The following is a 14,436-nucleotide window of genomic DNA, read 5'->3' on the forward strand; positions in this document are numbered from 1 at the left end:
GCAGGTGGTGGAGATATGATTAGAATCTGTTAATCTCAGTCTCTTCCATCAGGTTCTCTTGCTATGAGATTATACTTGTAATTCCCACATCACTCTAACCTCACTCAGGCATAGTCCTGAATCGTAATGAAGAAAGAAACTTCTTTCATGAGCCAAATTCTAAAGAGTGCATTTCACCACCTTTGCATAGGAGAGATGGTCAGAGACAAGACCTTCCCTTCATCCTGGGCAGCAGCAGATAGTCAGCTTAGATGATGAGGATCTTAGAAGAATCCTGATGAAGGAATTGATGACAAGGATGTTTAGAGAAGTATGTGGCTGGATCCTGATGAATGGATCCTCATATATACATATTTAGGATAAGTTTCAGCTTACTACAACAGAAAATCCTACAGAACAGTAACTAAACAGGATGCAAAGTTGTTTTTCGGTTTGCTTTGTTTTCTTTTCACGTGTAAAGAAGTTGTAGCTGTGTATGCAGGACTGATAGAACTACTCCATGGTCGTCCTGGTTACTTCCTGGTCCAAGATGTCTGCTGGAACTCCACCTATCATGTCAGAAAGGAAGAAGACAGGAAGACAGAAGCAAAAAGTGGAGCACCTCTCAGCTAAGTCAGAAATCTTCTTGAACATTCCATATGGTACTTCCATTTACAACTCTTTGGCCAGAATTTAGTTACATGGCTGTGATTAGATACAATGCCAGCTAGGAAGTAGAGCTTTATTTTTTTTAGGTAGATGATTTGATACTCTAAATAAACTCAACCTTCTATTTCATATACAATATCACCAGCAGTTCAAAAGGGAATCTTAATAATCAGGTGGACAAACATGTCTGGTACTAAAGAGAGTTACAGAAAAACATCTATTTCTGCTTTATTGACTATGCCAAAGTCTTTGACTGTGTGGATCACAGTAAACTGTGGAAAATTCTGAAAGAGATGGGAATACCAGACCACCTGACCTGCCTCTTGAGAAACCTGTATGCAGGTCAGGAAGCAACAGTTAGAACTGGACATGGAACAACAGACTGGTTGCAAATAGGAAAAGGAGTACGTCAAGGCTGTATATTGTCACCCTGCTTATTTAACTTATATGCAGAGTATATCATGAGAAACGCTGGGCTGGAAGAAGCACAAGCTGGAATCAAGATTGCCAGGAGAAATATCAATAACCTCAGATATACAGATGACACCACCCTTATGGCAGAAAGTGAAGAGGAACTAAAAAGCCTCTTGATGAAAGTGAAAGAGGAGAGTGAAAAAATTGGCTTAAAGCTCAACATTCAGAAAATGAAGATCATGGCATTTGGTCCCATCACTTCATAGGAAATAGATGGGGAAACAGTGGAAACAGTGTCAGACTTTATTTTTCTGGGCTCCAAAATCACTGCAGATGGTGACTGCAGCCATGAAATTAAAAGACGCTTACTCCTTGGAAGGAAAGTTTTGACCAACCTAGATAGCATATTCAAAAGCAGAGACATTACTTTGCCAACAAAGGTCCGTCTAGTCAAGGTTATGGTTTTTCCAGGGGTCATGTATGGATGTGAGAGTTGGACTGTGAAGAAAGCTGAGTGCCGAAGAATTGATGTTTTTGAACTGTGGTGTTGGAGAAGACTCTTGAGAGTCCCCTGGACTGCAAGGAGATCCAACCAGTCCATTCTAATGGAGATCAGTCCTGGGTGTTCTTTGGAAGGACTGATGCTAAAGCTGAAACTCCAGTACTTTGGCCACCTTATGCGAAGAGTTGACTCATTGGAAAAGACTCTGATGCTGGGAGGGATTGGGGGCAGGAGGAGAAGGGGACGACAGAGGATGAGATGGCTGGATGGCATCACCAACTCAATGGACATGAGTTTGGGTGAACTCTGGGAGTTGGTGATGGACAGGGAGGCCTGGCGTGCTGCAACTCATGGGGTTGCAAAGAGTCGGACATGACTGAGCGACTGAACTGAACTGAAGCCAGGTTGTGTTAAATTTGACTTGTGTTCTTTTTGCTGAATACAATGATACATTTTACACACACCCCCTCACTACCAAACCCCATCAAGTGCCGCCCTTCTTCATCTGTTCTGAAAATCAGAGTCATCTTTACATTTGGTAAGGAGACACTACGCTTCCCCCCCCCACACACACTAATTTTATAGCACTTGCTGAACATATTAATACATGGTTGCCCAGGGCAGAAAGTCACCAAGCCAGGTAAGCACCAGGAGTTTAGTTGGGAATATTAATTTCTTTCTTGTAGAGTAGTTTGAGAAAAGGGCTTTCCATAATTATTCAAAATCAGGATCTACAAACTGCATGTTTTGACTCAAAGTGGTTTTTCATGGACTTTCTTTGAAATAGTCCAGTGTTCCTCCTTCAGCCTGAATCAACTGTTGAAAATGCAGGTGTTTCTCCCTGGCTTTTTTGCGGTCGCCTGTTTGACTCTGGCTCCCAAGAGGACAGAGTAACACAGTATAAAACATGCCCCATTGGTAGTGGGGATTGTAGGTGGAGCAGATTTCCTTAGAAGGGGATGTGAACTGAACAGGAAATGACCAACATTGTGAGTGTGGCTTTGCCCAGAGGAGCCTGGGAAAGCTTCCAAATCCGCTGACCTGTCTCACGGCTTGATATCTCATCGGCACTCCTTTCCAGTGTAACACATCTTGGGTTTCAGAATGCAGACGTCTGGCTAAAGTACTAATATGGACATGCTCCTTCCATTAGGGTATTTTCTTTTCAAGGGTTACCTGATACTCTGAATGGGGGTTCAATCCCATCTGTCTATACATAGATATGATCTGTGTGCTTTCAAGACAAGTAAGAAAAGCAAAGACAATTAAGATGAGGCAGAATGTGGATACACTGGTGGGCTTAAATGGGCTGAGGTCACGGGGACGAGTGAGACTGTAAAACTTACTTATGAAGCAAAATCAAAGCCAAGGGCATGGTCAGCAGGAGAATCCTGCTTACCTCAAGTTCAGTTCAGTTCAGTCACTCAGTTGTGTGTGACTCTTTGTGACCCCATGGACTGCAGCACGCCGGGCTTTCCTGTCCATCACCAACTCCAGGAGCTTATTCAAACTCATGTCCATGGAGTCAGTGATGCCACTCAACCATCTCATCCTCTGTCGTTCCCTTCTCGGCCTGCCTTCAATCTTTCCCAGCATCAGGGTCTTTTCAAATGAGTCAATTCTTTGCATCAGGTGGCCAAAGTAATAGAATCAAAGTAACAGCATCAGCCCTTCCAGTGAATATTCAGGACTGATTTCCTTTAGGATGGACTGGTTGGATCTCCTTGCAGTCCAAGGGACTCTCAAGAGCCTTCTCCAACACATTTCAAAACCATCAGTTCCTCGGTGTTCAGCTTTCTTTATGGTCCAACTCTCACATCCACACCTGACTACTGGAAAAACCATAGCTTTGACCAGATGGACCTTTGTTGGCAAAGCAATGTCTCTGATTTTTAATATGCTATCTAGGTTGGTCATAGCTTTTCTTCCAAGGAGCAAGTGTCTTTTAATTTCATGGCTGCAGTCACCATCTGCAGTGATTTTGGAGCCCCCAAAAATAGAGTCTCTCACTTGTTTCCACTGTTTCCCCATCTATTTGCCATGAAGTGATGGGACTGAATGCCATGATCTTAGTTTTCTAATGTTGAGTTTTAAGCCAGCTTTTTCACTCTCCTCTTTCACCTTCATCAACAGGCTCTTTAGTTCCTCTTCGCCTTCCGCCAGGGAGGGCATGAGATCTTATCTGTAAATCTGTGAGTGTGAAATTCTGTTGATAGCTTTGAGGTCACATCTAGCCAGGTTCACATTCCAGAACAGGTAACACGATGAGGACAAATGGTCATAGACAACAGTTCATTGTGTCTAGGCTCTTTTTAAAAAAAAAAAAAAAATGAATGTACTTTATTGGCTTAGGTAACAGGAAAGCCCAATGGCAGAGTTCGCCTCAGTGGCTCTGTCTTGGAAGGTGTTTTCTCAGCTGGTTCTCTTACCCTGCCCTGTCTTTCACGCCCCATCTCTCCCACTCTCGACTCCGCTCCCTTTTTCTGTTGGTTTTGTCCTCAGATTAGACTCTTTACACAGTCATCCCTAAACAGACTTTCCCATGGATTTCTCTCAGCACCCAGATATCTGAAATAAGAGTCCATTGACCCGATGGTCCCTTGTTTATCCCTATGGCGAGGGTAACAAAGCACTCTGTTTAAATGCGATGATGTCACCTACTCACCTTGTGAACAGAAGAATTGGAACTGGACCCACTGCAATATCTGAAATGGAAAAAAAGCCATTCTCACCTTGACCCTAAAGGACTCAGAGGACTGGAAGGTACTCTTACAGGTAAAATGAGCTAGGCATGTGAGGAATTAGGACTTGGGCATAAAAGCATTTGCATGCTTGAAGGATGGCATAAAAGTAAACATAGATTCAGGAGGGTGGTGCAGACAAGAAGCATTTACTTCAGAGTTTTGTCAGAAAAAATGTGCCTGGGAGGAGATCACACATGGAACAATTTTAACATACAGATGCCACATTGGCATAGCGACATGGAAGGTCAAAGGAGGAAACATGGGAGCTTCTGAATTTCCCTGTATCTACACCAGGCTGTCTATGCACTTAACAGTTGTCCCTGCTGCTGCTAAGTCACTTCAGTCATGTCTGACTCTGTGCAACCCCGTAGACAGCAGCCCATCAGGCTCCCCCATCCCTAGGATTCTCCAGGCAAGAACACTGGAGTGGGTTGCCATTTCCTTCTCCCAATGCATGAAAATGAAAAGTGAAAGTGAAGTCGCTCAGTCGTGTCTGACTCTTAGCAACCCAATGGACTGCAGGCTCCTCCGTCCATGGGATTTTCCAGGCAAAAGTACTGGAGTGGGGTGCCATTGCCTTCTAGGGAGTGCTTAAGTGGAGTAAAAGTCATATAACTCAGGAAGAAATGGAAAATGGATGTGCTAAGCCAGTCTGGAATCCTCCTCAGCACTTGAATGAAAAAAATGGAAAATCTGGGCCCTGGAATAGCTTTTGGTGTTGGTGGTTTAGTTGCTAAGTTGTGTCAGATTCTTGCAAGCCCATGGACTGTAGCCTGCCAGGCTCCTCTGTCCATGGGATTATCCAGGCAAGAATATCAGAGTGGTTGGCTATTTCCTTATCTAGGGGATCTTCCTGACCCAGGAATCAAACCTGAGTCTCCTGCATTGCAGGCAGATGATTTACCAACTGAGCTATGAGGGAAGCCCCAATTCAGTTCAGTTTAGTTGCTCAGTCATGTCTGACTCTTTGAGACCCCCTGGACTGCAGCATGCCAGACCTCCCTGTCCATCACCACCTCAAACCTGGGTCTCCTGAATTGCAGACAGATGATTTATCAACTGAGCTATGAGGGAAGCCCCAATAGCTTTTGGCTATACTTAAAACACAAGGAGAAATAGCATAGCAACAGTCCAGGGATATAGCTCATAGAGCAAGTCCTATTGAAATACTTAAGTATTCATAGACTGATGGATGTTTTGAAGCTTTTCATCTGGTAGCAGCACCATAGGCTAAAATATCATTTTATGCCTGAAACTCATGGTCTTTAGATACCAGGAAAAGGACAGAGTTAGTTCTTATGTTTTGAAAGGTGCCCCATAACACTTGCAGTTGATCCACACTCTTCATCTGACTTTCTGGTAGGATCACAGTGCTTTGAAGACATGCCTTGAGACCATTGTATATGTATAGAGTATAGAATGTATATAATCTAGTGCTTGACATATAAAATTTTCTCTAAAATTTATCATAAGATGGTTTAGAAGTGAATACTCTAAAGACAGGAATCTGAAGTATGTCCTTGGTTTGGAAGCATAAAATCTAGTGTCTATTGCTTTTATCCCATTTTGAAATCACTAAATGATTTTGCTGGCTCTCTATGAAAGATTATATGCAGTCACTTAGCTGTAAGCAGAACCCACATCAGACAGCTCTTTGACTGTTGCTGAGAATTCTGTCTAGGATCTATTCTTCTATGCTCAGGACAGGAAATCAGATGTTCTTTCCTCTCTGGACAAAAAAATCAAGGTATATAGCTTTTCAAAAACACTTTTGAAAAGTATTTCAAAACTAACTAATACATTAGGGTTTCAGAAATGAGCACTAAATGAAACCAAGCAGGACCCTGTGGGGCTTCTGGGCACGGAAGCCTTTCAAGCTGTTGCTAATCAGAGAAGGGAGGGGATGCAGAGACAAAGGAGGGGCAGCCAAGAAACAGCAGTGCAGCCTGAATATTCACTGGAAGGACTGATACTGAAGCTGAAGCTCCAATACTTTGGCCAGCTGATTCGAAGAACTGACTCATTGGAAAAGCCCCTGATGCTGGGAAAGATTGAAGGCAGGAAGAGAATGGGACGACAGAGGATGAGATGGTTGGATGGCATCACTGACTCAATGGACATGAGTTTGAGCAAGCTGGGAGTTAGTGATGGACAGGGAGGCCTGGCGTGCTGTGGTCCATGGGGTCACAAAGAGTTGAACACAACTGAGCAACTGAATTGAACTTAAAGGGTGTCCCTAGTGGCTCAGACGGTAAAGAATCTGCCTGCCAAGGAGACCTGGGTTCGATCCCTGGGTCCGGAAGATCCCCTGGAGGAGGGCATGGCAACCCACTCAAGTGTTCTTGCCTGAGGAATCCCCTGGATGGAGGAGCCTGGCAGCCACAGTCCGTGGGATGGCAAAGAGTTGGACATTACTGATAAACGAATGGAAGATGTTTCAGAGAGAAGGTCATAGTTTGTTAACCTCAAGGGATGCTTCAGGAGACCACGTGAGGCTGGATAAAAGGGCTATCAGCCTTGTGCACCCAGATCCCTGTCAGCAACCTGTCCTTGAAGCATTGCTATTATTATATGTATCAGTGAAGTCGCTTAGTCGGGTCCTACTCTTTTGTGACCCCAGGACTGTAGCCCGCCAGGTTCCTCTGTCCATGGGATTTTCCAGGCAAGGGTACTGGAGTGGGTTGCCATTTCCACCTCCAGGGGATCTTCCTGACTCAGGGATCGAACTCAAGTCTCCCTCATTGCAGGCAGACTCTCTACCATCGGATCCACCACTGCTACAGATCTCACCACATCCTCCTGGGCTTGGAGGCACACGGTTTTGAGAGGCACCACCCCACCGTGTCCCCCTTTGCCTGGCAAAACGTTAAAGCTGTTCTTTTCTGCTTCACCCAAAACTCTGTCTCCAAGATTCAATTTGGCACCGGTGTGCAGAGGCTGAGTCTTTGGCATTATAAAGAAGCCTCAAACCAGATCATCTTCTGCTTTCTCTACTCAGGGCAGCTCTGCTGAAAGCTGGGGAAGATATTTCAAAGCCACATCCGTGGAATTCCTCTATCCTTGCTTCAATAAAGGGTGACTGATGAGGATCCCTGCCCCTGGGTACATCCCAGAGCCAGGAGGACAGACTGCAAATGCATTTTGTATTACTCCTTCTCTCACCATCGAGAAGTCCTGGAGGCAATTGTGAGGATGGGCATGATGGAGAAGATGCTATATTAACGGTGATCTTCAGTGAGAACAAAAAGGAACCTCTGCATCCATTTCCTGTTCTCTTTTCTCTCTGTGAGGGGACTTCTGGCAATTGGTGTTGCCATTGCTCCTGGCTTTGCTCTTGCCGTCGTTGCTGGCTTTTTAATGAAAGACTTCCGAAGTGACTGGCGCTGTTTATGGAACATGAATTAGAGATGGAGTTGAGTGGCCTGACTCACTGGTGATTGACAGGAGGCTCACTGCAGGGGACTCACTCCCCAAAGCGCTTGGTGCAGAATCATCAATTAGGGCCATCACGTTGAGACCTGTGTCTTTGTGCTTCTGCAGCCAAAGCAGCAGACTCTCAGGGATGGACACTGGGACAGGAGAAAGCTCCAGAAAGCTGAGGCTAAAGGACTGAGTCTGGTGACCACTTGGGAGGGAAGGAGTCAGACTGGTTTACAGCTTGCTCTTCCTTCAACCTCCTCCAACCCCCAGGCAACATACATCCAGTTTTTGAAATCACTTATCTTTCATGAAAGAACTACTCCATGAAAGAACCATACAGAGACCATTGCATTTGGAGCCAAAAAATCTGGGTTGAACTTCCGGTTCAATCAGAGCTTGAAAAGTGAAACTGTTAGTTGCTCAGTTATGTCCGACTCTTTGAAACCCCATCAATTGTAGCCTGCCAGGCTCCTCTGTCCATGTGATTCTCCAGGTAAGAATACTGGAGTAGACTGACATTTCCTTCTCCAGCGGATCTTCCCAACCCAGGGACTGCCTGGGTCTCCTGCATTGCAGGTGGGTTCTTTATTGTGAGCCATCAAGGTAGCTTGATTAACTTCTTTGAGTGGCCTTTTCCTTACTAGCCCAAACTGGGAAAACAGTAGCATCCACCTTACCAGTCTGTGGTCAAATCTCAGTGAAAGAATGTTTGTGAGGGCATCTCAGGAATCACATCCGGTTATCATCATTGTTGTACACCCTGAACACTTCTAACCTAAGCCCTCACAGTGTTGGTACAAATTCAAGTACGATTTGATGGGTTTGAACGTGTATTGAGAGAAAGACTCACAAAGTAATTTGCCCCAAGATACAGATTCTAGAATGATAAGTAGACTCCTATTTCTGGGAAGGGCATTTTCCCCCTTAGACCAGATGTTCAGACTGTGTTTGCATCACTGGCTGCCTCGAGTGGGCTCTCTCTACAGTCTCTCTGAGCTTCTTCATTCATTCCTTCATTCATTCCAAGAATATGGGCATGAGGGACACAGAGGTGAATTCAGGGGGCTCATAGTGGAGTGGAGGATATGGTCTCAGGTGGCCTTGGCTTGAAGCAGGGCTTGGGTTCTCAGCCAGATATTGAGAACCCAGTCAATTTGGTGAGAACACCAAATCCTGGCCATGAGACCAGTGGTCAGTGACGAGCCCCAGCCCTTGGGCTTTGCAGAAAAGAATTTCCACAGAGATGGAAGGTAGTGAAGCAAGTAAAGCATTTATTAGGAGGAGAAAGAGTACAGTACCTGTGGATAGGCACATGGCAGACTCAGAGAGAGTCCCTGAGTCACACCCCCGTGGCGGTTTAAATCACTTACATGGGGTACATCTTCCAGGTTTCCTTTGGCAAATCACTTTGATTTGCCTGGTTCATAATCTGTATTTAGCATCTCTCAGGACCTTCCATGTATGTGTGTGTGCGTGCATGCCTCTCTTAGACAAGATGGGTTCTACCACAAAGGCCTATGGGTAGCCTGGCATTAGTTAACATCACTCGCCTTTGACCGCTGTGGAACCTTTCTGTGCATGTGTGGTCGGGGAGGTCTCCTGACATCGAGAATGTGAAATACGTGGTGGTTTGGGCAGGGCCCAGCCTCCTCCCCCAGTTGTCCTGCTATTCTCTTCTTGGAATTTCAGTCACAGGGAATGAACCTCCAGTCACTTTACCATGGTGGGGGGCGGGTGGGGAAGGGGGAGGAATCGACCTCCTGCCTCAGAAGCAGCTGTAGAACAGAAAATTACAAGCAAATCCAGCATGAGGGCAAACCCAAGGTGTTAAGCAACACATAGGCTGGTGGAGCAAGGAGGCGGAGAAACAAGAGCTGGTAGCTGATTAAGTCTCTGGGGTTTGTAGGACCTTATCAGGAAGAGGCAGGAGGGGAGGTATCCAGGGAGTGCCAGGCTCTCCCACTATGTGGGGTGGAATGACTTGGTTAACTATCCTAAATTATGAGGCGTTCAGATAACGTGATTTAAAATAGCAATAACCATGCCGATGTGCTCTGATATTGTTTGGAAAGAGCAGACAGCCATGGTCCAGGGAGGGCTTATTCCATGGAGCTGGTGGTCATGGGGGTGGGCAATTTTGGGTAAGAAAAAAAAAAATGGGTTTCTCGGGCACCTTTTGCTGTTCAAATAGGATTAATTGGTCTATTATTTCACACGCTATTTTTGATAAATATTGCCTGTGTTTATTGCAAACAGACAGGGGCTAGCCCAAATGGCAACAGCTTCGAATACGTGTCGATTGATCGCAGAAAGAGAGTTAATTCCACATGTACTCAGCACCGACTCATCAACCACACACTCATCAGAGGATCACTGAATGTTAGAAAAGAAAGAAATCTCGCAGAGCCTCCAGCCCAGCTCACTCTCTTCAAGACTGAAGATTCTGAGTTTCAGTGAGGAGGTGTGAACGGTCTACAATGGGCAGGCAGAGGAAAGGAACACAACCATCCCACTGTTCCGTTTTATATTTGTTTGCAGAAGAATCCAGATTTGTATGAAACATTTTTCCAGTGCTCTCTTTTCTCACGAACTTTTTAAAAAATTTTATTTGATGTTGGAGTACAATTAATTTACAATGGTGAATTTGTTTCAAGTGTACTTCCTGGAGGCTCAGTTGATAAAAAATCCGCCTGCAATGCAGGAGACCTGGGTTCGATCCCTGGGTTGGAAGGATCCCCTAGAGAAGGGAACTGGCTACCCACTCCGGTGTCCTGGCCTGGAGAATTCCATGGACGGTGTAGTCCATGGGGCCACAAAGAGTCGAACGTGACTTTCACCTTTTTTCAATTGTACAGCAAAGTGATTCAATTAGACATGTGAAAGTCAAAGTCCCTCAGTTGTGTCTGACTCTTTTTGGTGTGCATCACTTAGAAATATGCAAAACCATACAACGTAGCAAATCAACTATATTTCAATAAAAATTAAAAAGAAACACACCAAACTAGTTTCAAGTCCCAGAAACAGTCTCCCCTCAGATAAAATCCTGGTTAGTCAGCAGCCTGTTTGGAATTTTGCCATCTGTCTCCTTTCCTGTGTCTTTTGGCCCAAACCTTCCTGAATTTTTTAGTATGTCCTTCGTTTAACAGTAGTAATGTTGCTGTTTTTTCTCCTGAAACCTGAATTTGTGTTCTATTTCAGTTGAAACTTACTGATCCAAGAGAATGATCAAAAAGAAGTATTTCCTTTTGTAATAAAGACAAACAATTTTATGCAAGTTTTTGGAGAGGGATGGGTAGGCAGGCCTTCAAAACAGCCTTAGACTTTTTTGCTTCATATTCAGATGATAATAAAGAGCTTAAGTTTTCTCCTCCAGAAAGCAAAGCTCTTTTTCATTGAATGTGAGGTGAATAATAGGTTATGTCTCATGGTATCCTTGCTAACATGAGAAAGAAGAAAATGCCATGAACCAGTGGATCTCAAACTTTAGCTTGTAATGCCATCACCTGGGAACTTGTTAGAAAAGCAAATGTTCAGGTCGACCCTGAAAGCTACAAGTCAGAAATTCTGGGAGTTCTCCAACCTGTGTTTTATCAAAATCCAGATAATTCTGATATAAACCTAAAGTATGAGATATAGGTTGCTGGAAACTTAAAGAATGCAACCCATTTAAGAATTTACTACTGACTATGAGAACAGGTCGAATTTCTTCCAGTCTGAGAGCCGCTATTTTGACCGAGGCAGGACCGTTCCCATATCACTGTGGCTGCAAGTTGAAGATAACAGTGTTTAGAGCAGGCTGCCCTGCACAAGGTGAGGAGTAAGTTGCCCGTGTGATGTGATCTTATACTCTGCTCCCATCAGCCTCTGCTCCCCGCATTTGCCTCTCCCCTTCTTGAAATTTCACTAATAATGCTTAATAACTATACTGAAGGACTTAATCCTATTATACCTCAAATTCCGTAGGCAGGTTAATACTTTCATCCTTTATCAGTCTCTTATACAATGGACTGAGTTTTAGATTCCTTCTGGAGGAAAAGTTTTGAGAACCATGAAAGGCACGGAGAAAATTAGACTATTTAAGGAAGGTACAATAAAAATTTGTTTTGTTGCCTACCTCAAAATGCATACATGGCCTTCTTCTTTTTTTTTTTTTTTTTTTTAACAGAACTCTATTTTTTGCTAGGGGCTTCCCTGGTGGCTCAGAGGGTAAAGCATCTGCCTGCAATGTGGGAGACCTGAGTTTAATTCCTGGGTTGGGAAGATCCCCTGGAGAAGGAAATGGCAACCCACTCCAGTACCCTTGCCAGGAAAATCCCATGGACGGTTGCAAAAGGTCAGACACTGCTGAGAGACTTTACTTCCACTTTCACTTTCATGGCTATTCTGCCTCCATTGTAGCTAAGAAAGCTATGTGATTAAGATATAGTCAGTAGAAAGTAAAAGATATGCAGAAAATTTTTTGGAAGCCTTCTAAAATAAAAACAAAATTGTCTGTATTTCCCCTTATCTTCCCATCACTGGAAGGCAGATATAAAGGCTGGCACTCCAGCAGCCATATTAAGTCATGAGGTAGAAGAAACTTACTGAGATGCCAGGGCAGAGAGAGAACAACTTGAGTCATTAGTGACTGATGGGAACCACCTTTCTATTCCCAGATATTTTAAAACATGAGAGAGAAACAAGCATCTTTCCTTGGCATTTTCTTTTTTTATTATATAAAATGCAGCATTCTCCTGATAGAAGAGATGGCACCAAGATGGGGGTGGACAGCACAGAAAGGGGATATTAGAAGTGTGGAAGCTGAACTTCCCTACTTTACAGCTTAACCAATCCTGTGAAGCAGCAGAATAATACATTCTTTCTTCCAGATAGTTATCCCGCTTCCTGACACACTTATGAGTCCTTAGTGAGTCTTTGGTTCCAGTTTTTTTTTTTTTTTTTTTCCTGAAATCTATAGTATCTCCATTTCCCTCAAAGAGTGTTGTAAGGTTTCACAACAACAATGACATGATTTTAGTTACATATTTTAGAACTGGTCATTTTATAGTGTTTAGAATCTAGAATTGGAGACGGTCTTTTATAGTGAACAAGACAGTAATCAAGCAATGTCAGAAAAATATTTCTCTAAGAAGATGACCATGTAATATTATAGAAATTTCTCAGTTTTCCCCATGGCCTTCCTCTGGGGTTCTTAGAGTATAAATTCCCTTCTAGGTGAAGCCTGAGAGGACAGAAATGAGCCGGACTCTTCTTGACTTTATGCCTTAGGTTTAGGAATGCATGATTGAAATTCTATACACTACTATGTGTAAAACAGATAACTAATGAGAATCTACTCTATAGCACAGGGGACTCTACTCAGTGCTCTGTGGTGACTGAAATGGGAAGGAAATCCCAAAGAGAGAGCATATATATATATATATGTGTGTGTGTGTGTGTGTGTATACACACACACACACACATATTCACTTTGCTGTACAGCAGAACCTAACACAACATTGTAAAGCAACTATACTCCAATAAAATTTTTTTTAAAAAGGAGTTTCCGTCTACACTGTTCAATTGTGTGTCTACCAGTCTCTGGAAATTACTGATAGTAACAATCACAGCAGTAAATAGTTTCATAGTGTTTGATCTTTGTAGTTACTGGTCTAAATGATGTATATATATACATTAATATTAGCTCACATAATCATCATACCCTGTAAGGTAAGTATCATTATCAGTCTGAGAATGACCCACAAAAATGTCACAAGTGTATTGACTAGAAGAGCTGGGATTTGTACCCAGACCAGTGACATAGAAAGGAGGATTCTGTGAGTAGATTTCTGGGGGCTTCATGCTCTGTGTTGAGAGTGCTAATCCCTAATTTGTGTAATAGTGGCTACAGGGCATTTTTGCAATGTAGAGTCTACATTTATTGTTTTCATTCATTTCATATCAGGTTTTTTAAATTCTCTGTTTTAATTTCTGTATCGGAAATTAATGGACTAGGGAGATGATAAATAAGGATGCTTTGCGTTTGTTTTCTTTTTAGGCTTGTTTTGTATTTTAGAAGAAGGTTGAAAGTGGTGATGATGAGCAGATGGGTGAGCTGTTACATTGCCTGTTCTTTCTCATGCCTCCGTTCACCAGAACGCTCCCCTTCCAACTATGAATACGACTTCAGTGGTTGCCCTGGTAGGACATCTTTATGCGGACCATCTGTTTGCAAGTATGGACTCCACCACTAACCTCTTCCCATGGCAGGAATTCCACAGGAGTCACTTACGGGTGAGGATGCAGCGGCTCTGAATGGAGGTGCCCGGGGGAATGAGGACAGAATTATTTATCAGTGATGACATCTGTCTTTTCTTTTAGGTGAAGCCCCAACTAATGTCTTTCTAAGCCCAAGGCAGTACTTGGCCTTTCCTGTTTGTAGTATTTATGTGCTCTTTCTTTTCCATCTTAAGTTCTGTTACCAATCTTCTTTCACAATTTGCCAGCATTTAAGCTTCCCTGACAGTAAAGATTCCCAGATAACACTGGTCACTGAGGCAGGAGGAAGATTTCCTCTCCAACTTTTAAAACAACAGGGATCAGTGTTTTTCTTTTTAATAAGGAAAGCTCTAAAAAAGAGGAATACAAGTTATCCACAGCTCTACCATCCAAAATATCCTTGTTAACATTTACAAATAAGATAGGATTTGCTTTTAGACACAGACAGAT

The sequence above is a fragment of the Bubalus bubalis genome, chromosome 1 (genome assembly GCF_019923935.1).
Source record: "Bubalus bubalis isolate 160015118507 breed Murrah chromosome 1, NDDB_SH_1, whole genome shotgun sequence".
In the NCBI taxonomy this organism is placed as follows: Eukaryota; Metazoa; Chordata; class Mammalia; order Artiodactyla; family Bovidae; genus Bubalus; species Bubalus bubalis.